The following is a 9798-nucleotide window of genomic DNA, read 5'->3' on the forward strand; positions in this document are numbered from 1 at the left end:
GGAGGCGATCTCGGATAAGCCTGCTCTAGTACCAACAACCAACAGAAATCTTATCAGCTTGAGACTTTTGATAAGGCAGTCACAATATGTTAGTTTTACTAAAGTACAGTCCCTAATAGGCCACTTCATTTGACTTATCGTTAATAGGCAAAAGTTGCATTTCCCTCTGACTGACAATCTTGTGGATTGTGGATGAGATGGGATGTGAATTTTAGGTAACGCAGGCAGTCATCGTTAGACTTTGTGTAAAAAGCCGGTTTCCTGTGCGATGTCTATATTGTGTTCCTAGAAGGAATAGAGGACATGCGCCGTGTAAGTCGGATCCAAACATTTGTTAGCGACATAAATGGGAGTTTCTTGTATAGTGCCTGTATTTCCCTGAGCATTGCCACCCACACGCACACTAAGAACACGGAACCTCCTGAGCCACATCCCTGAATTTTGCTCGATGTCTGGTAATTACATCAACTCAGCTTTGAATTGGCGGCTCATCCACGAGGGTAATCGTTCTTTCTTAGCAAGGGAGGAGAATCTCCACTGGGCGACTGTGAGAGGATCTCACAAACCATTGTGCAATATGTGCTGGTCGCCGACTGTTATCACATCATAAACCAATTTGGCCGAGGCTCACCTGTAGTTGGACGACACCTGGGCTATTGGGCTGTGGGGAAGCAAGCCTGGCCCGATTTAGCAGTATCCTGGTCCAGTACAGTAGCTTGGTCTCAGTAAGCAAGTAACCTGGTCACCAGTAGAGTACCCTGGTCCACGTCAGCAGTAAGCCCTGGGTCAGTAGCGTAACGCTGTCGCAGTAGCGGTAGCCTCTGGTCCACGTAAGCAAGTAGCAAACTGGTCTAGAAGCAGTAACACCTGGTCAGTAGCAGTAGCCTGGTCCCAGTATGCAGTAGCCTGGTCCTGTGGCAGTAGCCTGGATCCCAGTAGCAGCATCTGGTCCCAGTAGCAGTATCCTGTCCAGTAGCAGTAAAACCAGGTCCCAGGTTAATGCAGTAGCCTGGTCCAGTGCGCAGTTACTCGGTCCCAGTAGAGTACAGTATTCCTGTCCCAGTCACAGTAGGCTGGTCCAGTAGCAGTAAGTGGTCCCAGTGAAGCGAGTAGCCTGGTCCCCCCCAGATTTGTTTGTACTTTTTGCCTGCTCATATGTCAATTGTCAAGCCAATAAATGTTTTGCATGACAATTCATAAGAGACTGGCAAGAAGCAGAAACAGACGGCAGCCTCGGGGTTTATGAGGAGAGGCTAGGGCCTGGCCACCCCAGGCTATATTAAAGAGATTAAGTTTAACCAGACTGGTACGCAGGCTATATTAAAGAGGATTCCAGAAACAGATCTTGTACCCGGCTATATAAGGAGGCCAGATAACAGACTGGACCCAGGCTTATATTAAGAGGCCAGACAGACTGGTACTAGCAGGTTATTATAAAGAGCCAGAAACACGACTGGTACCGGCATATATTAAAGAGACCAGAAACAGACTGTATCCCAGGCTATATTAAAGAGGCCAGAAACAGACTGGTAACCAGCTATATCTAAAGAGACCAGAAACAGACTGGTACCCAAGGCTATTTAAGAGGCTAGAAACAGAACTGGTACCACAGGCTATAATAAAGAGACAGAAACGCCTGGCACTCTGCAGGCTATATTAAAGAGACAGAAACAGACTGGTACCCAGGTATAATAAAGAGACCAGAAACAGACTGGCACTGGATGGAGCCTAGCCAGGGCTAGGTTTAGTTGGAAGGGACTAGAACGAGGACTGGCACCCAGGTAATACTCTCGAAGAGCACTCTAGAAACACTAGAACTGTTACGCAGGAATATAACGTGGAGACGCACGAGAGGGCGCAGATAATTAGTCAGCGGGCCATGCACAAACAGATGTCTGGTTTGCGTCAGGCTATTTCTAGAAGATGTGAGTGGCCGGAGAAAACCGACTGGTACCAGTGGATTAATCATCAGGCGCTAGTATGTTGAAGAAGCCGAACAGCGGATGTCATCAACCTTTCATTTCAAAGTGGTTGACAAGGCGTACCAGCAGAGAGAAAGGGAGGAGGAGGCGGAGGAAAAGCGAGGGAGGGGGTGGAGAATAAGAGGGAGGCGGGTGGAGGAAATAAGGAGGTCAGGCGTAGTATGTTACGAGGCCAAAACAGAACTGGTACCCAGGCTAGTATTATAGAGACCAGAAAACAGACTTGGTCCTGCCGACAAGGCTGATATTAAGAGACCAGAACAGAACTGCGGTACCGCAGGCTAATTAAAGAGACCAGAAACAGACTGGTACGCAGGGCTATATTAAAGAGACTAACAACAGAACTGGCAGTTATGGGGTTTATGAGAGACCCAGTGCTGTTTTCCCCCAGTAACAGCAAATAAGTGAGCTGAACCAGCCATCAGCCTTTCATGAGTCTGAAATAGCAACAGGTATAATGGCCTGAGGCCTTTCATGATCTACCAGATGGCAAACCGGAGGAAGCACTGGGTCAAACCGGAGACGTGTTCTCTCCTCTCCTCCTCCCGTCCTCCCTTTTTCTCTCCTCCTTGGTTAGCTGTTTCCCGGCAAACAAACACACACAGGCACACACACACACACCGAGACTTTATCAATCCCAGGCTCGCAAAACTTCCATAAAGCATAGGGTTGGATTGCAGGGTGGTCTTCAGCAATGACTGAGTGTTACACAGTATATAAAGCTAGAGTTATGGTATAGGAATAGACGGGGCTGGGAACTGGTAGTCGACGGTGACGCAACAGCGTTACTCCATTTCTCTGAAGGAGAGATGTTTCTCTATTACTCATTTGAATATCATGCCCTTTCCTGTCAACTTATCATCAAGCTTTTAACATTGTTGTCCACCCTATCGCTCACCAGGTGCCCTTGGAGAGGTGCATCAACAACGTATAAACTAATTTCTGACAATGGCTCACCACTCTTCGTACTTGGCAACTAACCCCTGACATCTGCCTTTGATTAATTTTCTTCAACTCTCTCTCCCCCTTCTTTTGAGCCTCAGGACCTTTCCCAGTCCCCTCCAACTACAAGTCAGGCATTCTTTGACCTCACCTTTTAATAGAGGCTGTCTCCACTTGATCTCACTGTAACTCCTCCAGGTTCTCTGTTCTCCTACTGATTCAAATGTACCTCTCAGGTCTCTGTTTCTCTACTGATCTCAACTGTCTCCTCCAGGTTTGTTCTCGACTACTGATCTCACTGTAACCTCTCTCAGGTTCTTGTTTCCTGACTAATCTCAGTGTAACCCTCCCAGGTCTCTGTTCTCCTACTAATCTCAACTGTAACCCTCCTCCAGGTCTTGTTCTCCTACTGATTCACTGGTAACCTCCTCACAGGTCTCTGTTCTCACTACTAATCTCATGTAACCCTCGCAGGTCTCTGTTTCTCCTATGATCTCACTGTAACCTCCTCCAGGTACTCTGTTCTCCTATTAATTCACTGTACCTCCTCCAGGTCTCTGTTCTCCTACTAATCTCATGTCACCACTCCTCCAGGTCTCTGTTCTCCTACTAATCTCACTATAGCCTCACAGGTCTTGTTCTCCTACTATCTCATGTAAACCCCTCATCCAGTCTCTGTTTCCACTAATCTCACCTGTAAACCCCCCAGGTCTCTGTTTCTCCTACTAATGTCCTGTAACCCCTACGCAGTCTCTGTTCTCCCTACTAAATCTACTGATACCCCCTCCAGGTCTCTGTTTCTCGCTACTAATCTCATGTAACCCCTCCAGGTCTTGTTTCCGCTACTGATCTATTGAACCCCTCCAGGTGTCTCTGTTCTCACTACTATCTCCTGTTACCCTCTCTCCAGGTCTCTGTTCTCCCACTACTAATCTTCACCACTGTAACCCTCTCCAGGTACTTCTGTTTCCCTACTAATCTCACTGTAAACCCTCCTCCAGGGTTCTATCTCCTACTATTCATGTAACCCCCCTCAGGTCTCTGCTTTCCTACTAATCTCACTGTATACCCTATTTCTGTTCCTTTCCTCCCCACCCTAGAGCCCCCAGCTCTACCCAGTCCGGTTAATTGTGCGGCGCATCTCGGATCCTCTCTCTCTCCCACTACTCTCTCTCCTCTTCTATCCCTCTATCATCTATTCCTGATCTTGACTAAATCCCCTCTCTCGCCTGCCTGCCTCTGATTTCTGCATCTTCAATCCTACTCTCCCTCCCTTGGGTTCTTCATCTACGGACTCGCACTTGTTTTCTGGGGCACCGGGTGGTTCTTGGTCTCCCCGGTTTGTGCTGGGCCATTTCCTCTCTCAACGTTAAACAGGCCTTTCATCTTTTGTCTTGCCCGTGCACTCTGAATGGACACATATCACATCCATTCTCATTGTCTCAAGGCTTAAAATCCTTAATTTTAAACTGACTGCCCCCTCCCTTTCGTCTATTACTTATAGATATGGATTTAACATTAAATAGAAAAATACAGGTGTAATCATAAGGGAAACCCATAGTTCTTTGCTATATGGATTGACCTGGTAGGAAGTCTTAGTGCTCATGGAGAAGAGGCAGCGGTGTTGCCTAATGCGGTTGATGTCGACAGACATCAGTATATATATTCCGTTTCAATATGGTAGATTTATTGCATTCAATTTTTTTGTATCAAGTTTTACCTAACCTACGATCTTCAAGTTCCATATCCAAAGTTGTGACAGATTATATGTCAACAGAATTCAGCCTTTAATTCAATCTTATTCCATAGCCCGTTTCGCCCCGGCCGGCTAAAACTTGGACTCCCTCCTGAATTCCTGATGGATGAGTGACATCATTACCAAGCTTTACACACACAACAGACCGCTGGGGCATTTTCTGAGCGAAAATTGACGGGAAAACTAAACTTCCGTAGTTCGAATCATTAATCATCTTCACATCCTCTGCGGTCTAATTTTTGACCCAGACTAGAAAAGCGCATAGATACCGGAGATTACTCGGTCCTCTCTGTATAGTTCGAGCTTCAGAGAATCAAACGATGGAATCGACCCTTCTAACCCTTATGGAATACTCTTTTTCCCATCGCTCTGCTGTCTACACCTCCACTTATTCCTACACAAGCCCTCCTCCTTTCATTCCTTCGCACGCCCGCTGATTCTCGGACTATATTCTCCTCCTCTCCCTCTCCTCTTTCCTCTCTGCTGCACTGACATTGTCAAACGCCACTATGAGAAATGAAGAGGGTTGGATGAACATCTGCGCTTGTCAGTTCATCAGCATATTTAAGGTCCATCTGGGTCCCACACAACACAGAGAAATAACCTACACCTTTGACCGTTCGTCCCCTCTCTCTCCAGTTAAATTCCTGCGACTAAGTGAAAGTCTGGTCCGCTCAAAGCTCTTGCCGATCTATGTTCGCAAACCGTCCCCTACAGAGCCATATCTCCTGAAGACTTCTCTCATTTCCGTCACATCACTCGTCAGAAAAGCTAAGATCCCTGACCACTCATGGCTTTATGCATAGTCTTTCCTTACATGTTGTTAGAACTGAAAAATGTCCTCTAGTTGCTTCCCTTCCCTCCAAAGCAAACAAACTACTCACTGGCTACTAGACATGTCAACTACAGTCCGGTATCTACAGATTATACGTTTGTGTTGATTTCCAAAATACTTGAACGGGATTGTCCATAGACCAAAGCTCGTTCACACATGCACAGGAATGTCTTTTATCTCATCGCGAGTATAGGCCTCTTGTTTGACCTCTAACATTAGTCTGGCTTCAACGAACGAGTCACTCAACCAAGACTGCTCTTCTCAGTGTCACGGCGATATCTAAACGAAAACTGTCCAGATTTTCAGGCCGACTGTCTCTCTCTCCTTGCTGCTTCTCTGCGGTATTTCGGCAACCTAGATCTAGGCCTCCAGCCTTGTTCGACGAACCCTGGCTATTACTGTGAACGATCAGTTATTAATCAAACTCTCCATCCTCTCAGATCTGGCTTGAATGGAGTCGCGTTCAGGCTCTGCAACATATCTGGTTAACAGAGACTATGAGCCAGTCACTAATTATTACACTGCTTAGGTATTTAGGGAACCATGCTTGTCACACCTCCTCTCCATTAACACAGTTGACGTGAGAGAAATTTGCGATGCTTAGTGCGAGATTGCTTCATGTATGTTATTTCTCTTATCATATAACTTCATTGTGAGGCTGAGAAATTCTGTCTTCCTACCAACGCAGAGCACAGACTCTGGAGTTGCAGCGACAGCATGAGCCAAGATTTGTAAATCACGAAAAATGTTGGAGAAAAAAAGGGGGGGGGGGGGGGGGGGGTTGGTCAGCAAATGCTATTTTAGAAGGTGCAGGCCAGCAGATGTGTTGAAAACAGTGATTGAGGCTAATCTTTATTAGGATTTATTCATTAATGTAACATGTTAATAGATATCATACACTAATCAGAATGGCTGTATAGGACTTTAATCTTAACAGCAACATGTCCCCCATATCAACACATTTCCTGATGTGAAGGAATATCTATATATATAAAGTACATGCTCTGGCCATAGACTAAAGAACTTAGAGAATGACTGCTAACCGTGGGATGGTATATCTGGTTCAATGAGACTAATACATTCAATATAATACCTATACATTGTGCCTTACTGAGGTGTTGGGGGTGTTTTATGCATTTCCAGCATTGTGTTACTGTGTTGTGTAAATGGTTAGAGTAATCTGTTTAAACTGGTTGGCTAAGGTATCTAAGTCATACACACGCACTGAGACGGAGGACATTTAAATATCTGGAATAAGGAGAATAAGACTTGCAACAAAACCCTCAGAGGAAATCTAGAAGAGCCAAAGACAAACTACAGCTGTTTAACAGTAAATTAACGACGGTGAGACCAAACAATTATTTAAAACACATTGTAATGATGGATCAGGTGACAAGGATTTTGTTTCATATTTCAATAATTGCGTGTGCAATTTTACCACGCATTGTCGTACTTTGATCACAGTTCAACGGAGGCTGCAGAGATAACGATTTCTTCCACTCTCGTAAAACACTTTGACACACTGATGAGTTATCGCTTTCAAAGATAGATTTGGACTCTGTCACGTTTAACATGAATGGGTGTGTTTTCAGATTGAGGGTGTTCACTCTGACGGATCCACAGAACCCTGGAGAGAAGAGGCTGTCTGTGCACTGATCATACCCCCAGATAGGAGTGCACAGAGATGGATACAGGATGATGGGGAATGACCTCTTCACAGAACAGAAAGACAGGGGCAGGTGTCCAGTGCTGACACTCCAGCATGACAGTCATTAGGCCAGAGGCATCATGGAATGACATGACATGACATGAAAATCATAATGTTGAGCGTGTTCTTCCTTTGGACTAGCAGCTCAAATGCCTCTTTATAATTGGTGTGTGTGTGTGTGGTGGTGGTGTGTGTGTGTGTGTGTGTGTGTGTGTGTGTGTGTGTGTGTGTGTGTGGTGTGTGTGGTGTGTGTGGTTCGGTTAGCTGATCTTTGTGTCAGGGAGGCAGCTGTGTTCACACTCTTAATTAAGAAAATTGTTGTCAGCCAGTGTTTCTAAATAAATCCTAAGTCACACAATCAATCATTTTTTTTATGAAATGGAGAATGAGATGATTTGAACCTGTTTAATAATGGTTAAATGAAGGTTAAATAATGGTTAAATGATGGTTAAATGATGGTTAAATTATTACATATTAAGCGCATGCACTATTCCGTTGTAGTCATTCTTAAAGTAATATCTGGTGACAGACTACGTAAACAACATCTGACCAAAGTACGTGGGGTTTTAGTTTACTCTTACTAGTAAAAAGCTAGTAGCCAGGCAGCTTGGGTATCAAGGATCAATGATTTGGACATCTCTGAATCAGATCCTCTAGTTGGAATGTGTTTATTGAAGTAGTTTCCGTGTGGAGATCAATAGACTACAATATATCATTCACTATGTCCTCGTGGGGAGCAGTTAAATGACTGGTCTATACGATCTGCAGCTCGTGGCTGTCTGAGAGTCCACAGCTAGCCTTGTGTTCATTGAAGAGCTTGACCAGGGATTCCATGTAGAGGCCATGATAATGATCCACCTCCGCCTGAGTGGGAAAAGGCCTCTTGGCACTGGGATAGGACTAACCCACTACAGTGGTGACGGCGGGCAGTGGTAAGGCATCCAAAACCAGCGTTCACTACAAACAGACACGGGGAAAAGCTCATGATCTTCTTAAAGAGTTGCTGTAACCTCCAGCCCACACTCCCTCTGGGAAGATCACCTGGCGGAAATATTGTTCTCCCCAAACGAGTAGCAGGCGGCACCAGGTTAGCCCCAAAACTCCAGGGCACCCGGACGAAGCCTTTCCTCTGTCTCATTACCAAGTGTTAACCCCAGGAGGCTCAACAGTGACTCAGCAGCGCCCCTATCAAAATCACCACCGCATTGCCTTGTCCACTATTAGACAGAAGGTGCTTTAGACTGGGCTTGCTGACTGGAAAACAACCTGTGGACATGACATATTCCCTGTAGAGGGGGATCTTGAAGAGGCCACCCAGGATGCAGAGGCAGGAGCGCACCCAGGAAGAGGTCCATAAAGCCACAGGCCTCGTGCTAAAAGAGGCAAAGGCTCCGATACTAAACCCATGAGGATGACACCTAAGATGTAGTTCTCGTTCGGTTCAATCTCGCTGTTTTCACTAACTTCATTGGGAAGTAGTCCCTAACGTGATTCCACACTTTCCAGTTTCTCACAAAAGAACTTCTCCTGCCTCCTCTTTCAGGTGTGTGCCAGTCCATCAACTGCCAGATGAGGTAGAGAACAGGCAGCGGCCACAGACAAGTCAACAGAAGGTACACCATCAATCCAATACAAACGGGACCTAACAGGGGAAGCTCCATATCATTGCAGAAAACTGATATTCTCCAGGAACTCTTTCCTTTGAGTTTTCTCCATCCTCATCTCTGAAACCGTTTCTGTAGTTTTCCCCACGAAAAAGGTGATTTACAGCGAACAAGAGCGACTGTCCGGAGAGCACTAGTATCCGACACGGTCGTACTTTGATCACAGTTCAACCGAGGCTGCAGAGATAATGATTTCTTCCATCTCGTAACACTTTACACACTGATGAGTTATCGTTTTCAAAGATAAACGGTGACAGAGTCCAAATCGAACATGAATGGGTGTGTTTTCAGATTGAGGGTGTTCACTCTGACGGACCCACAGAACCCTGGAGAGAAGAGGCTGTCTGTGCACTGATCATACCCCAGATAGGAGTGCACAGAGATGGATACAGGATGATGGGGATGACCCTCTTACAGAACAGAAAGACAGGGGCAGGTGTCCAGTGCTGACACTCCAGCATGACAGTCATTAGGCCAGAGGCATCAATGGGAATGACATGACATTAGATGAAAATCATGGGGGGGCGTCAGAGGTTAAGATTTATTACTGGGCAGGGAACCAGGGGAGAGGGGAATGTTTTTCACATTCAGGGTAACCATAGCAACCTCTGCTTAACTTCAAGGGCTGTGAAGCCAATGCCACCAGACACATGGAGCTGACCGCTTAAAATAGAGCAAATAACAGACCACGGTTGGTGTGTGTAAAACAGACCAATCCAGTGTCTATCACCATCCTTTCTGTTGTCTGACTCTAGAGAGCAGGCAAGACCAGAGAGTCAACAGAATTCTGACTTCACTGAAGAGTCAGAGACACAGCCTTGGGGTCACACGCCCTTCTATTGTCCTTGATTCAGAGACACAGCCTTGGGGTCACACGCCCTTCTATTGTCCTTGATTCAGAGACACAGCCT

At 45.9% G+C, this 9798-nt stretch overlaps 1 pseudogene; it reads right to left on the minus strand.

Moving 5' to 3' along the window:
* Window positions 1–7976: 7976 nt before the first annotated feature.
* LOC112079558 (2-acylglycerol O-acyltransferase 3 pseudogene) lies at window positions 7977–8966 on the minus strand (annotated as a pseudogene).
* Between the last annotated feature and the right edge of the window lie 832 nt (window positions 8967–9798).

The sequence above is a fragment of the Salvelinus sp. IW2-2015 genome, unplaced genomic scaffold (assembly GCF_002910315.2).
Source record: "Salvelinus sp. IW2-2015 unplaced genomic scaffold, ASM291031v2 Un_scaffold8465, whole genome shotgun sequence".
In the NCBI taxonomy this organism is placed as follows: Eukaryota; Metazoa; Chordata; class Actinopteri; order Salmoniformes; family Salmonidae; genus Salvelinus; species Salvelinus sp. IW2-2015.